Here is a 12,623-nt window from a genome sequence, read left to right as displayed (position 1 = left end):
CTTCTCCATGACGATGCTACACGAGTCCCCATCCCAACTGCTCTCTGTCTGTGGGCCCTGCTTAATTTTTCTTATTATCTGTTACAATAAATTATAGGTTATTGTCTGTCTCCTCCAACTGGAACGTAGGAGTCCTAAGGAGAGGAGCTTTGTTTCCTGTTAGATATCCAGGGCCTAAAACAGTACATTGTACGCACTCAGAAAATAGGTACTGAATGAATGAATAAAGGAATGAATGAGCGGTGCTCTACAAGAAATCAAGAGGACAGCGGGACTGAAGGTCTCCCATCTACAGCTACAGGGGTCTGTAAAGGTCAGAAAGGAGCAGTGTGATGAGAAAGAGCTTAGGCTGTTGGACCCCAAGGCAGGAGAGCCAATAGGCACCTCCCCCCAAATTGTTACCCACCCCCCACTGAAGAAGAAAGAGCTTGGTTCATGGGGTGGCAGGTGGAGGTGAGTCCCAGGGGCTGCCAGTCAGCAGGTCTCCTGCCAAATGAGCAATGAACTTCTGACAGCTGTGGCAGGAGAACAGCAATCCCCAGGGCAGTACCAGTGGAAGTGAGAGCCTGCAGGTGGCCTTGTTACCCGGAGATGGATGGCATGTGTTATCTTTGTCATCTTTTTGTAATTTGTCTTTTAAAAATCACTTAACCAAATTCTGAATTTAAGGCATCTGTGAATTAGTGCACAGTCTCACTCACGATCGCCCCTTTCCCGCAAACTTGGACTCAGGGAGACCCGTATATTATCTTCCAAAGCTGTTCCGCGCCCTCTAGTACTCAGCCTTACTGGCAACCTCTAGACTGTGAACTCCTCCAGAAGAGCCCGTGTGCTCCATGGTGACTGGCACTTAGCCTGCTCTCAAAAAACGTCAGATGACTCAGTAAGTATATTTTGAACTAGATCTCCCCAAAGACACTGAGCTAAACACTCACTAACAAACATCACTAATTACATGCTATTATTGTCTTCTATTCAACTATGCAGGCATTGAACAGAGTTAGTTGTGGACAGAGATTAGTTTGAGAATTGGAAGACTCACAAAATAAATAAGGAATTGCCACGTGTCAAGTAAGGTGTGATAAGACCACCGTGCGGACTTTGCAGAAATTTCTGCATATACACCACAGGGGGGAAAGTATGTAAAGAAGATAATTATATCTGTGTATTATATTTTTATTTTGAATATTGCATTTTAGCACTGAATATAATTTTTAAATATTATCAATATTCAGAGTAAAATTAACACTTTACATATTTTCTTTTCTTTTTAAGTTTATTTATTTTGAGAGAGAGAGCATGAGCAGGGGAGGAACAGACAAAGGAGACAGAGGATGCTTATCCGACTGAGCCACCCAGGCGCCCCGTGCACTTTAAATATTTCCAAAGGAATGATTTAGTCTTTTCCTAAAAAGTCTGTGTCTTCAATGTGATTTTATATCTCACAGTGATATTTCTCCCTGACATCAGAGGAGCGAATATAATTAACTCAGCCAACATTTCCTGAATGCATACAATATATAAGTCACTATGCCACACACAGTTAAAAAATACAAGTTTCACATAACAAAAAAAATGTGCAGTGGACTAAGGTGTTTATGTTCTACTGAGAGAGCTATATTTATATTAGTACTTAATATTTTATTTATATTAAACACTCTTTGAAGGTGGATATACCATATACGGAATGTCTTCAGCCATGCAATGATGTATGGTACATCTTGAGTTTCTAACATGAATGTTGTTTTTGCTCCCAACCCCTTACTTTTAATAAACGATCTCAAACGTCATGCTCCAAAAGAAAAACCTTCCAATAGCTTCCAAGTACCCTGAGGATAAAGCCTTCCCTCCCCGCAGTATGCAAGGCTGGCTCTTATTATCTTGCGGGTCTCAGCCCAAAAGCCTCAAACACAGAGGTGCCTTTCCTGATCATCTGATCTGCAAAACCCAGGCTCTCTGTTACATCAGACTCCATAGCACTTTCCACATCTGAACCTGCCTTGTTTGTCTCCCCCCATCTAGAATGTACCCTCACCACAACCTTGGTTTTGATCCCTCCCCTATCCCCAGCTGCCAGCACGTATTTATGGAATTAATTATTAATTATTAATTAATTATTACAGAGCTTGAGTTGACTATCCTATCCATCCATGTCTTATCAGGAAGCAAACAATAAAAGTATGGGTCATGATTTCCCATGTGGTTTTTTACATTATCATTGTATACGATGTGCCTCACATTTGGCAAAATGGGTCATAAGTATAATTTAGCAGCAACTCCTGAATGAAGCTCACTAAATCATGGCTTGGTGAGTAAATGAATGAAAATAATTATGTTCAAAATAACTGACTGAGATCCATCACAGAAAATGGAGTTATAATGCTATAATGTTCTCCTTCGACTTTTAGAAGAAAACCAAAATTATTTTTATTTTAATTGTGTATTATTTTCATAGAAAAATAGCAGTTGTGGAAAGGTTGAAAATGGTACTCAACACCCACCTCAAATTGACTACTCTAGTAAGCTTAACAGTTCTCTTGCAGTCTCAGGCAATGTTTTTGAACAAAACCCCGTACCGAGGTCTAACGAGGATGCAAGTTCCTCGTTCTTACGGACGAAGTCAATGTTCACAACTGCGAGAACTAGATACAATGATTGGGCTGGGTTTTTGTTTTTGTTTTGTTCTGTTTTTGAAAAGGGAGCAAAGTCAGAAGGTTCCGAATTCAAGATCTTTGGCTTATTCGAGAGGAATCGGTGTTTAACAGAGCAGATGTTCTCCAGGGGGGATATCTCAAGCGTTTTCATATTCTAGCTGGGACTTCACATACTGCGTACTGGCTCAACCCGGTCCAGGGTCACCTGCTGGGAACACGGCCATAAACAAAATAGGCACAAGCTTGCCCTCACTTGGCTTACACTCCCTCTGAACAGTGTAGGGACCGGGAACATAATAGTTACAACACCCCCCGGCTATGAGGACCTGGCCACGGAACTATGGAGGCAGAGGACAACCAGGTTCACTCTGCAAAGTGGGGCTCTGGCATTGCACGTTCTCAACAGTGTGGTCTGAAAAGCACCCTCGCAGGGTGTGCATATTACTGATTTTAAAAAATTATTCACCGGCTAATCTTCTCTCTGTCTTGTGCCTCAATCTGTATAATCAGGAACACAGGTAAATAAAGTTTTAAAACTTGAATGGTTGATCGCAATAGTTTAACAGGTTACATGATCCAAGAGCGGTTTTGAAAACAAAGAAACAAAGTCTGCAGTTAAAAAAACACTGTTACTCATTTCGAAATGGTAGCTTTTCTTATTTAAAAATGAATACATAGAACCCTAGTACAGGCATGAACAGGTGGTATTTCCATCCACTGTCAGTCACAAGCTCACCTATTCTGAAAATCAGTTTTGCATTTAGTATCAGGAGTCTTAAGACATTCATACCTTTTGACCCAGGAATTAATCTCTTCCACAGATCTCGCTTAGAGAAGTAATCTGAAATGTGAACAAAGATTTCATCAAAATGCCATTTATAATGCCAGATATTTGGAAATCACCTTAAGGTCCAATTTTAAGAGCAGTTAATAAATTGTGGTGTGTCCACACAATCAAATATTATGCAGACATGAATTAAGCTTGCCTAGAAGTCGGCAAATGTCTTGGACATAAGGTTAAGCAAAGAGAGCAGGTTGTGACATGTTATTAACTATGGAAACAATTCATTAAAAATGAAGAAGAAAATGCCAAAATATGATGGGTGCTTTGGGGTCATAGGCAAATTTTCTCCCTGATTTTTTTATACTTAATGCATTTTCCAAAGTTTTCGTTGGGAGCATCTGTTGCTTTTATGATTAGAAATAATAACATCTCTTAAGAAATGCTAAGTAACTCGACCGTATTACAAATACTGGCACAGGTGTGTTCACACAGCGGATCCGATATGTGGCTTGCCAAGTGAGCCCAAATTTGTGCCTCTCCTGTACCTAAATCTCAGAGAGAGAACACTGAGATTCCTTGGATTCACCCTGCACTTCAGCCCAAAGATGCTGATTCTCAAAAAGGAAAATATTCCTTAGCAGCTGCCAACCTGTCGGCACCTCTGTAATTAGCTTACTATTTGCAAAACAGCCTGCTCCTTCTCAGCATTCCCTTCATCGCAGGAGCCTCTAATATTCTTTACTGACTCTGGTATCTCCGCCAGCTTTATTTCAATGTCCTGTAATCACTCATTTACTTCTGGCTCCACTAGATTATGAAATTCTTGAGACCCTTGTCATCCTGAGACCCACAGAATCTAGCTGAGCCCCTAGTAAACAGTGGCATTTAATCAATGTTGTTAAACAAACCATTACAATATAGGAAGAAAATCCACTCAATAACCCCCAAGAGAAACATTCCCTAACAGGACCCTCTTGTAAGGGAAATCTTGGTTGGTGTATGGAATCAGAAACACATTGGGATATAATTTCCAGTTTATGAAAGAGCAGAGCCACCCCCGACATCCAGGAGCTGGCCTGGCGCTCACAACCAGGCCCCGATGTGCTCCTGTCGATAGAAACAATTTCACAGAACGTCAACACCAGACAGGCCAGTCTGTGACCATGACGGTGCAGGACAGGAACAAGGCCATTCTGTAATCATATCTGAACACAAACAAAAACATGGATATTGCCCAAAATGACCAATATCCCTCTAATCTGGCTAATCAGTAACTGCTACTTCCTTGCCAATAATAGTATTAGCCTCTCTCGTCTTGTCTCCTTCTAGATAAGATTTATTAAGATACAAAGTCATAGGATTATCCCTACTTCAATCCAGAGCAAAGCCCTGCTTCTTTAAACCTTCTCCCAAATCACATAACACAAGCTCAAATCTTAAAATCTTATAATTAATTTCTAACACCCTCTTACTGAGACGCCCCGTATCTCCCTATGGTATACCTTCTCCCTTGCTGAAACGAGTTGCAAACCCAACCTGTTCAACCACGGGTAATTCCTGGTGGCCTCTGGCTGGAGAGCACTGACAAATTCTTAATCTTACCTGCAATACTCTCCTCTCATCTCTCTGTTCATACATAGTCATCAGAACTCACTTCCTCCCAGACGCCTCCCTGGATTGGCCTTCTAGGTTTTAGATGGTTCCATTCCCTTTAGTCTCCATAACATTTGTGTTTAACTGCTACTATTAAGTTTGTATTTCAAAATACTAGCTAACACTGTGGTCTTGATTGCTCTCTGAAAAAATCCTTCTAACTCTAAAATCATATTATTCTATTGTGTTGCTTTAAAAGTTTTATGCATGGTTGTTTTACCTCTGCAGTTCTCACATATGGGCCTAAAACATGTATTTTTATATACCTTCACATTCCCTTTCCAGTTATCATAGATAGATAGACAGATAGATAGATAGATAGATAGATAGACACACACAAAGTCCACTGCACTTAAGATCTACAGTCACGTGTCTAAGCAGTTATAAGTTTGATCTTGGATTTGTTGGGAAATGACATGATGTCACTCATATTCTATTAGTAAGCAGTTTCATTTAGAGTATCTTCAAGTAGAGACCTGTATAGCTGGTATGTGCTCCACATACTTACTATATTCAGTATGTGCTAGTGCTCTCTCTCCTGCCCCCCCCATCTCTGCGTGTGTGTGTGTGTGTGTGTGTGTGTGTGTGTGTGTGTGTATCATATTTCAGGGCAAAGTACCTGTACATATAAAGGTAAATTCAGGCCATGGCAGCTGGCAAAGGTTCCTTCCCTTCAAAAGAAATCAGTGACTAAAATTAAGCCTTCCAAACATCTGACTTGCTGACGTATCTGTCCTGCATAAGGATAGAGATCCTGCACCAAGGGGACCAACCTACTGGATTATTAAATTCTCTGCTAAAGCCGGATATAATCCTGCTGGACAACTCCCTTCAGATGACCTGTACCCCGCTCACATTCTGATGACTCAAAGTTCACTCCTGATCTCCTTTCACAACCTTTCACCAAGTCAGCCTTGCTGACTTCCCCATTTCTATCACCCAGACTTGACATTGACCTTGCCTGCCAGGGCGGGGATGACTCCCTGAAGATCCAGAATCAGGTCTAGATTCAGACAGAACTGGGTTTCCATGACAGCAACCTCATCCCCAGTGTGGCTCCAGGAGCTCAGGCAGATCATTTAACCTTTCTAAGGCTCTAGCTCCTGGCTCAAAAGAAAAAAAATAAAAAGCCATAATATTTACCTGCCAAGGACTATAATGAAGATTTGGTGAGATTATGTATCTAAGACACATGTCAAATACTCTACAAATGTTAGCTCTTTTTTTTTTTTTTCCTAATGGTCCCTGACAACTAATAGAATCCTGTTTCCCTCTGAGGACCCACCCAATATATGTTCTTACTGCCTTACATCAGGAAGGGTATTTAAAGCAGAACAGATGGCAGAGTTCCTGTTCTCAGATCAACATTCAAACTCAGGTTGTTGTATTGATCTGCCCACCTGTTCAACTTCCTGATACCACTCCCATCCACTTCCCTTGCTACACCCCAATTCCCAAACCAAGAACCTATGTATGTCCTACTCTTGCTTTGGGATTCCTGTCCATTTTGCTGCTAAGCATGGATGTTCTCCACCTTCGCCTGGATAACCTCTATTCCATCCCCTCTGGAACTTCTGTCACTGTGGTTGCCTGTTAGAAGACTCGACCTTCAATTTAACCTCATCTACAGGATTCTGACCATGGGCTTGAGAGGTAGTATCACACGGTTTATTAAAGCACGGATATTTGTTTTCGACAGCCAGGGTTTGAAAATCCAGTGCTACCACTTAATGACCACATAACCTTGAGCAAGTTATTACATCCCTAACTTTCAGTTTTCTCACCATGGAGGGATTTTATGAGATTTAAATCATATAATGATTTTAAGGCATATAACACAGGATCTGGCATACAGGTAGGTCCTCAATAAATGTCAGTGCTACACATGTAAAGATTTTGACCACCAGACTCACAGTGACCACTGGCCTCTTTTCTACATAGTCCAGTTGCCATGAACCTACCCACAATACACAGCCTTTTCACCTGCTGGCCCAGCTGATCATCCTGGTCTGGTCCCTCTTGATCCATTTCATCCCACAAATGCTCTGTCCACACAGATGCTCCTTTATCCTGACATACACCCTTACCATAGTCTCATAATGTCACTAACACATGCCAATATATAATTTTATGCCTCCTAAGTGATAACTCTATTCTATGCCTGCTGCCTCCCCTTGGCCCATCTCCCACAACCTCAGTGAATTTCCATGAACAACAGTTCTGTGTTCATCACTTCACTGTCCTATTCAAACTTTTGCTAGATTTATAGTGACCAAAGTAGGGGGTCTCCAATCCCATGATCTCTAGATGACTGGGACTTCTGATAATGAAATCACCAGGCTGGAAATAAAGCACAAGGATATTAACTAAAAGTACATAGAAATGGATAAATGGCAGGCTCCTCATCTGGCAACCACAACCTTTCAGCAAAGTCTAGACATGGAGAGTGTTAGTTCATCACTGGATTTTGTCTTGGCTGGGAGGAAGGTCCCATTTCTGGAATTTGCATGGTCCTGGACCTCTGAGTTGCCTCCACATGTAATCTTCACATCATTGTTTAGGGGGTCTGTCCCACAAAAGGAGAGGGCAATTCTCCTCAATAATGTTGTTTTTTGATTAGCAGCATCATCAGCTTCGGAGAGGCACAACTGTATGTGATCATGGGGGAACTGTCCATCATGGTGCCCTTATCAGCCTCCACCCCACCACCAGCACCACATACACAGCATGGGGCACATGACCTAACATATTGCACTCTCTGGTGGATGTGGACTGATTCGGTGACCACCAAAGCAGGGCCAATCAGAGCTCTTCCAGGAAATTTCTATGAATGGGACCTCTAAGAAATAAGACCTCTCTTTTCTATGTCTCAAAAGCCCAAGAATATAGGCTGGGAACTACTGAGAGTCAGCTTTCTAGTACATAGAAAGGGGCCTTGGAATGGAGCTGATCCGGAGACAAGCGGAGCTGAGAAATGGGGGGAGAGAGAAAGGACCCTGACAAAGCCGCGTGAGTCTTTGGGTTCTCACCATGAGTGAAGCAAGGTCCATCTTTGGACTTTCCAGTCACATGAGCCAATAAATCCTTTTTTGCTTAAGCTAGTGAAATATAGGCTCCTCACACAAATAATCAGATGAATCCTGACGAACTCCCTTCACCAGGAACACAGAATGGGGCGGGGTTGGGGGGAACTTGCTCACCCTTGGCGATGCACTTAATGCTTAGGGCAGAGATGAGTGTGCAGCAGAAGGGAATGTATAGACACACATCTTCACATCTGCACACCTTGCTCACATTCTTATGACTCTATGTAATTTTACCCCCAGTGACAAAGTTTCCAGAGCACAACTTGCTACTAGAACATATCCTATTAGCAGTGCAATGGTCCCCAAATCCCCACCTTTCTATGAGAATTTCCTTTTCCCATCTGCACTCAAAGCTCTTGGAAGAGTCTTATCGATGACCCTGTAATCAAATCCCCAGAATTCCTGCTGGGGAAGGTTAGGTGGGGAGGAAGCATACAGAAATAATCAGACTAAACATCAACAATAAGATTCAAGACATTTCAGGAAGTCTCGAGATCCCATAATCGCAGACTTAGCTTCCAGAAGGCAACCTAAATTTTTATTCAGAAATTTGCACCTCCACTAAAATCTGACACCAACCTTATCACTCTGTCCCATTAACACAGGGTTTCCAAAGCACGTTCTAACTTCTCCCATCTCTACAATTCTGCAGAAAGGCAATGAGGTGCACTGGTGCAAGCATGCTTTGCAGTATTAGTCCTGGCCTCGGCACCTTTACGCTCTAATTACCTCCTGGGGATGTTGTGAAAAATCAATTGCCATTATTTGCAAAAACTCATGAAAAGCCATCTAAGCAACTAAGCCAACTAAGCAAAAGTTGGTATTTATTATTTTATTACATATTATAAATAGCGAAGATAATCAATGATGGGCCAGATGCCAGGTGCCCCTTTACTTGGTATTAGCATCATTATTACCCCTTCCCTGTGCCCAGCGTGGTCTCCAGCTTGTCCTCCCCTGACCCAAACTCTACTCACTGCACCCTTCGCACACTACATTCTGATTTATCCCTCTCAATTCCACCGGAACCCATCGTACAACATTTTAAAAAGAGGACAGAAGATCATGGTCCAAAGCCCTCGATCTGCGGATAAGGGAATGTGGGGACAAGGGCACACACAGAAGCCCAGAAAGGCCAAGGAACATATCCATGGCCACGTATTCAGCAGCCTGGTCAGGACAACTTGGGTTTTCCAACTGCTCATCCAGGGTTCTTTGCAACCCACCGCACTGCTCCCAGTATGCACCAGACCCCCAGTGCTCAAGGACCATCCCAGGTGCTCAGGGATCTGTGACATGCTCTCCAGCCCTCTCCTCACCCGTCTTTGGCTCCCAGAGGAGTCCATCGGCTAGTAGGACACAACAGCTGTCCCTCCGTGTTCTCTGAGTGTTTGCGCACATAACAGACCTTAGCAGACAAAACCTGCCTTAAGTCGTGAAATGGAATGGACACACATCATATACTCCTTAATAAAATGAGGGGTCTATCTCACTGCAGAATTGTTTTTTGGTCTCTACATGTTTGTTTTTTTCCCAAATGTGTTTTGCTTGAGGAAGACTTTCCGTGCTGTCTCCTATCAAGGAAGAGTTAACAGTCAACAAAATTTATTTTAAAGCTGCCTTCCCTTTTAGACTCTACATTGTGTTTAGTAAGTAAAGTGCATTATTAGGAGGACTTATTAATTTATCTTCTAATTTTGCTCAAGAAATGTAAAAGGTGACATCTGCTTTTATCTTTGTTCTTATCTATTTTCCTAAGCTAAATATGTATTTTTGTTTCCTTGATGCTGAGAATCTTTACGAGAATGAATGGATTTAAACAATCAGTTCAGCCTCACTCCCCCCTATGTATGAGTAGTTCTCTTCTTCTGCCAATAAGCTATTGCTGAAACCACCCAAGTCTGACTATAGCAATCTAGCCCTTGGAGCACTCAAAAGCTTCACTAAAAATTCCTCCAAGTTAAAATAACAAGTACAGTCATCCTTCCAAACAGTGATCTTTCCTGAAAAATCCCTTCTGATTATGGGTGCCCTTGGGATACCCCATACCTTTACCTGGACCAGACTCAGGAGCAACAGGTAAAGACTTTCTGTGCCAACTGCCTCGAAATCACACACAGAGACTTCCCAGGCAACAACTCCCTCCTTCACTGAAGGCTTTCCCAGCCTAGGATACAAAGCTAATTATAACCAGGGTTACAAATTACAGCTAAATCATCCTGTAATTATGAGCTCTCTACTAGGACTTGGTTAGAGAAAATCATTCCTAACACTTCAGTATACATTTGTAAGAGTAAAAAAAAATCTCATAATATTAAATTGCTAAAACACTTCCCTATAGTTTCCACTTAAATATTATTTTGTTTAGAAGGACTCCTCTTCTTCACTTATGCTGTTTGAAAAGCAGGAAACTACAAGCAGTTGCTGCTATATAAACAGCAGAAAAACAAAGGTTTAAAAAGTTTCAAAACTCAGCCTGCTTTTCACAAAATGGTAATATATTCTAGAGTCAGTAGCCAAGTAACAAACTGAAGGTCATTTGATAGTAAGTATTTCTATAATGCAAGTCATGACAAACCATCATAGTGAGTAGCTTTCACAGGACCTGGGAATATTTACATATAATGCCCCTCAGAAAGTGTACCTCAGAAGTTGGTTTCACTGCAAATCCAGAAGAGTTGAATATTCTTACTGACAAATAAGAATAGTTGTCGATTCCTTACATGTATTCTCTATATACAGTTGTCCACAAGTACTTCTGAAGGTCTTCAGAAGAAAGAACAAGGTGAAGAGACACTTTAGTGCAACATTTAGTTCTGAAATACACCAGGCTAAGGTGGACTGGGATGACTCCAATTAGTAAATTACATACATGTGAAGCATGTGACTTCCTGGCATTACCAGTGCCTGGTACTGAATAATGAATCTTTTTTTTTTTTTTTTTCCAATTATCACACACATACACTTCTCAATCAAAATCTAAGGACAGTACATAGACACAGAGAGCTTGCACCTACACAATGTGAAAGGCTGGCTTGGACAATTAATTACAGCAAAAGAATGATTACTGAAGCAAATCTTGCAAACCCCAAGCTCTTTTTCCTGAGGGCAGACCAAATGACTGCATGGGGAGAAAAGTAATGCTGAATTTGGCAAATAATTGCTTCGCCTCCCCATTCCGCCCAGGTAGATACTACCACATACTGCTTTAGGAAACCTTGACTACACTTTGCTCCTGCCAAGGACTACTATAAATTGCCGCTGTGGACGTCTTCACAGAGAATGCTGACTCTCTGGAACGGAGACAAAGGAGGGTGTAGCTCGGAGAAACCTAGCCAGGCGCTCCAAGGCTCTGGGCTACGGGAGGCTGCTGCCCCGCAAAGCTTCTCTTGCGCTCTCGGCGCTGGGGAGTCCGAAACTGATGGCGGACTTGGTTCCTTTCCCAAACTTCGGGAGACGGTGTTTACCCTAACTCTGGTGGCTGAAGCAGGGGGCGTGGGGGTGAAGAAGCGCCCCGCTAAGGCTGCTGTGGCTGTCCACCCACCTCCCCGCCGCCCGGCAGCACTCTTCCCTTCCCCCTCACCTGTCCTGAGCGCGGGGCCTCAGGGGTCCAGTTGCCTCTCGGGACTCGCACTGCAGGAGCAGTTGGGACGTCGGGCGCCTCCGGAACCAGCGAAGGAGGCGGCGGCGGGCTCGGGGGCGTCAGCGGGAATCTCGGCAGCCGCGGGCAGCCTCGGGCTCCCTCCCCATCCCGGCGGGGCTCGGGCAGCGGACGCGGCGCGGCCACCGAGTGCGGCTGAGTCAGGCGAGGGGGCGGGCGGGGGAGGGTGGGGGGCTCCCCTACCCCCGAGCCGGGGGGGCGGCGGCGGCCTCGGGGCGGGGGACGTGCCGCTGCTTGTGCCCGCCGCGGGTCGCGGGGCCGCCGGCCGCCGCCATCGAGCGCAGGAGCCTGAGCGCTCCAGCCCTCGGAGGTCACCGGGTGCGGCGCGCGACTCGCGGCTCAGGCGTCGTCGCCGCCTCCAAGAAAGACAAAAGGGACCCGGGGGCTGGGAGGGGAAAAGTTTTCTGCTCGGCTCCAGACAGATCCCCACCAAACCTCACGCTCCAAGCGCGGAAGAGGCGGGCTGGGGGGCTGGGGGCTGGGGGCTGGGGGCTGGGGCGGGGGGCGGGGCTGGCTTCCAGGCGCGTCACAGCACGATCCGGACCCGGGTCCGAGCCAAGCTCGCCGCCGCCCACCACCCGTGGGAACTCCCCCCGCCCTGCTGCCCCCGCTTTCGCAGCCCGCCTCCTCCTTGATGATGCAGACAAGATCCGCTCTTCCCCCTCCCAGGTCCCCAGTCCCCCAACGGGTGACCCGGCCGCAAAGTTGCACTTCTGGAGCCGGGATTACCACAGACAAAACCTATCTGTGGGAGCAAAATACCCGCTTTCAGGAGCTCTTCTCTG

General features: G+C 44.4%; 1 protein-coding gene across 2 annotated transcripts in view; it reads right to left on the bottom strand.

The window, feature by feature from the left end:
* The window catches only part of TMEM200A (transmembrane protein 200A), a 73,551-nt gene extending 61,270 nt beyond the window's left edge, over positions 1–12,281 (bottom strand). The window contains exons 1-3 of one of the 2 annotated variants that reach the window (XM_060616635.3): positions 11,761–12,281; positions 10,822–10,943; positions 3,445–3,495 (exon numbers count right to left, since the gene is read on the bottom strand). The gene's annotated coding sequence lies outside the window, so the exon portion shown is untranslated. The remainder of the gene's footprint in view (positions 1–3,444; positions 3,496–10,821; positions 10,944–11,760) is intronic. The other variant, XM_060616634.3, reaches the window with a different exon arrangement.
* Between the last annotated feature and the right edge of the window lie 342 nt (positions 12,282–12,623).

Source organism: Panthera onca, chromosome B2, assembly GCF_046562875.1.
Source record: "Panthera onca isolate mPanOnc1 chromosome B2, mPanOnc1 haplotype 2, whole genome shotgun sequence".
Taxonomy (NCBI): domain Eukaryota; kingdom Metazoa; phylum Chordata; class Mammalia; order Carnivora; family Felidae; genus Panthera; species Panthera onca.
This window is presented reverse-complemented; position numbering and strand designations above follow the sequence as displayed.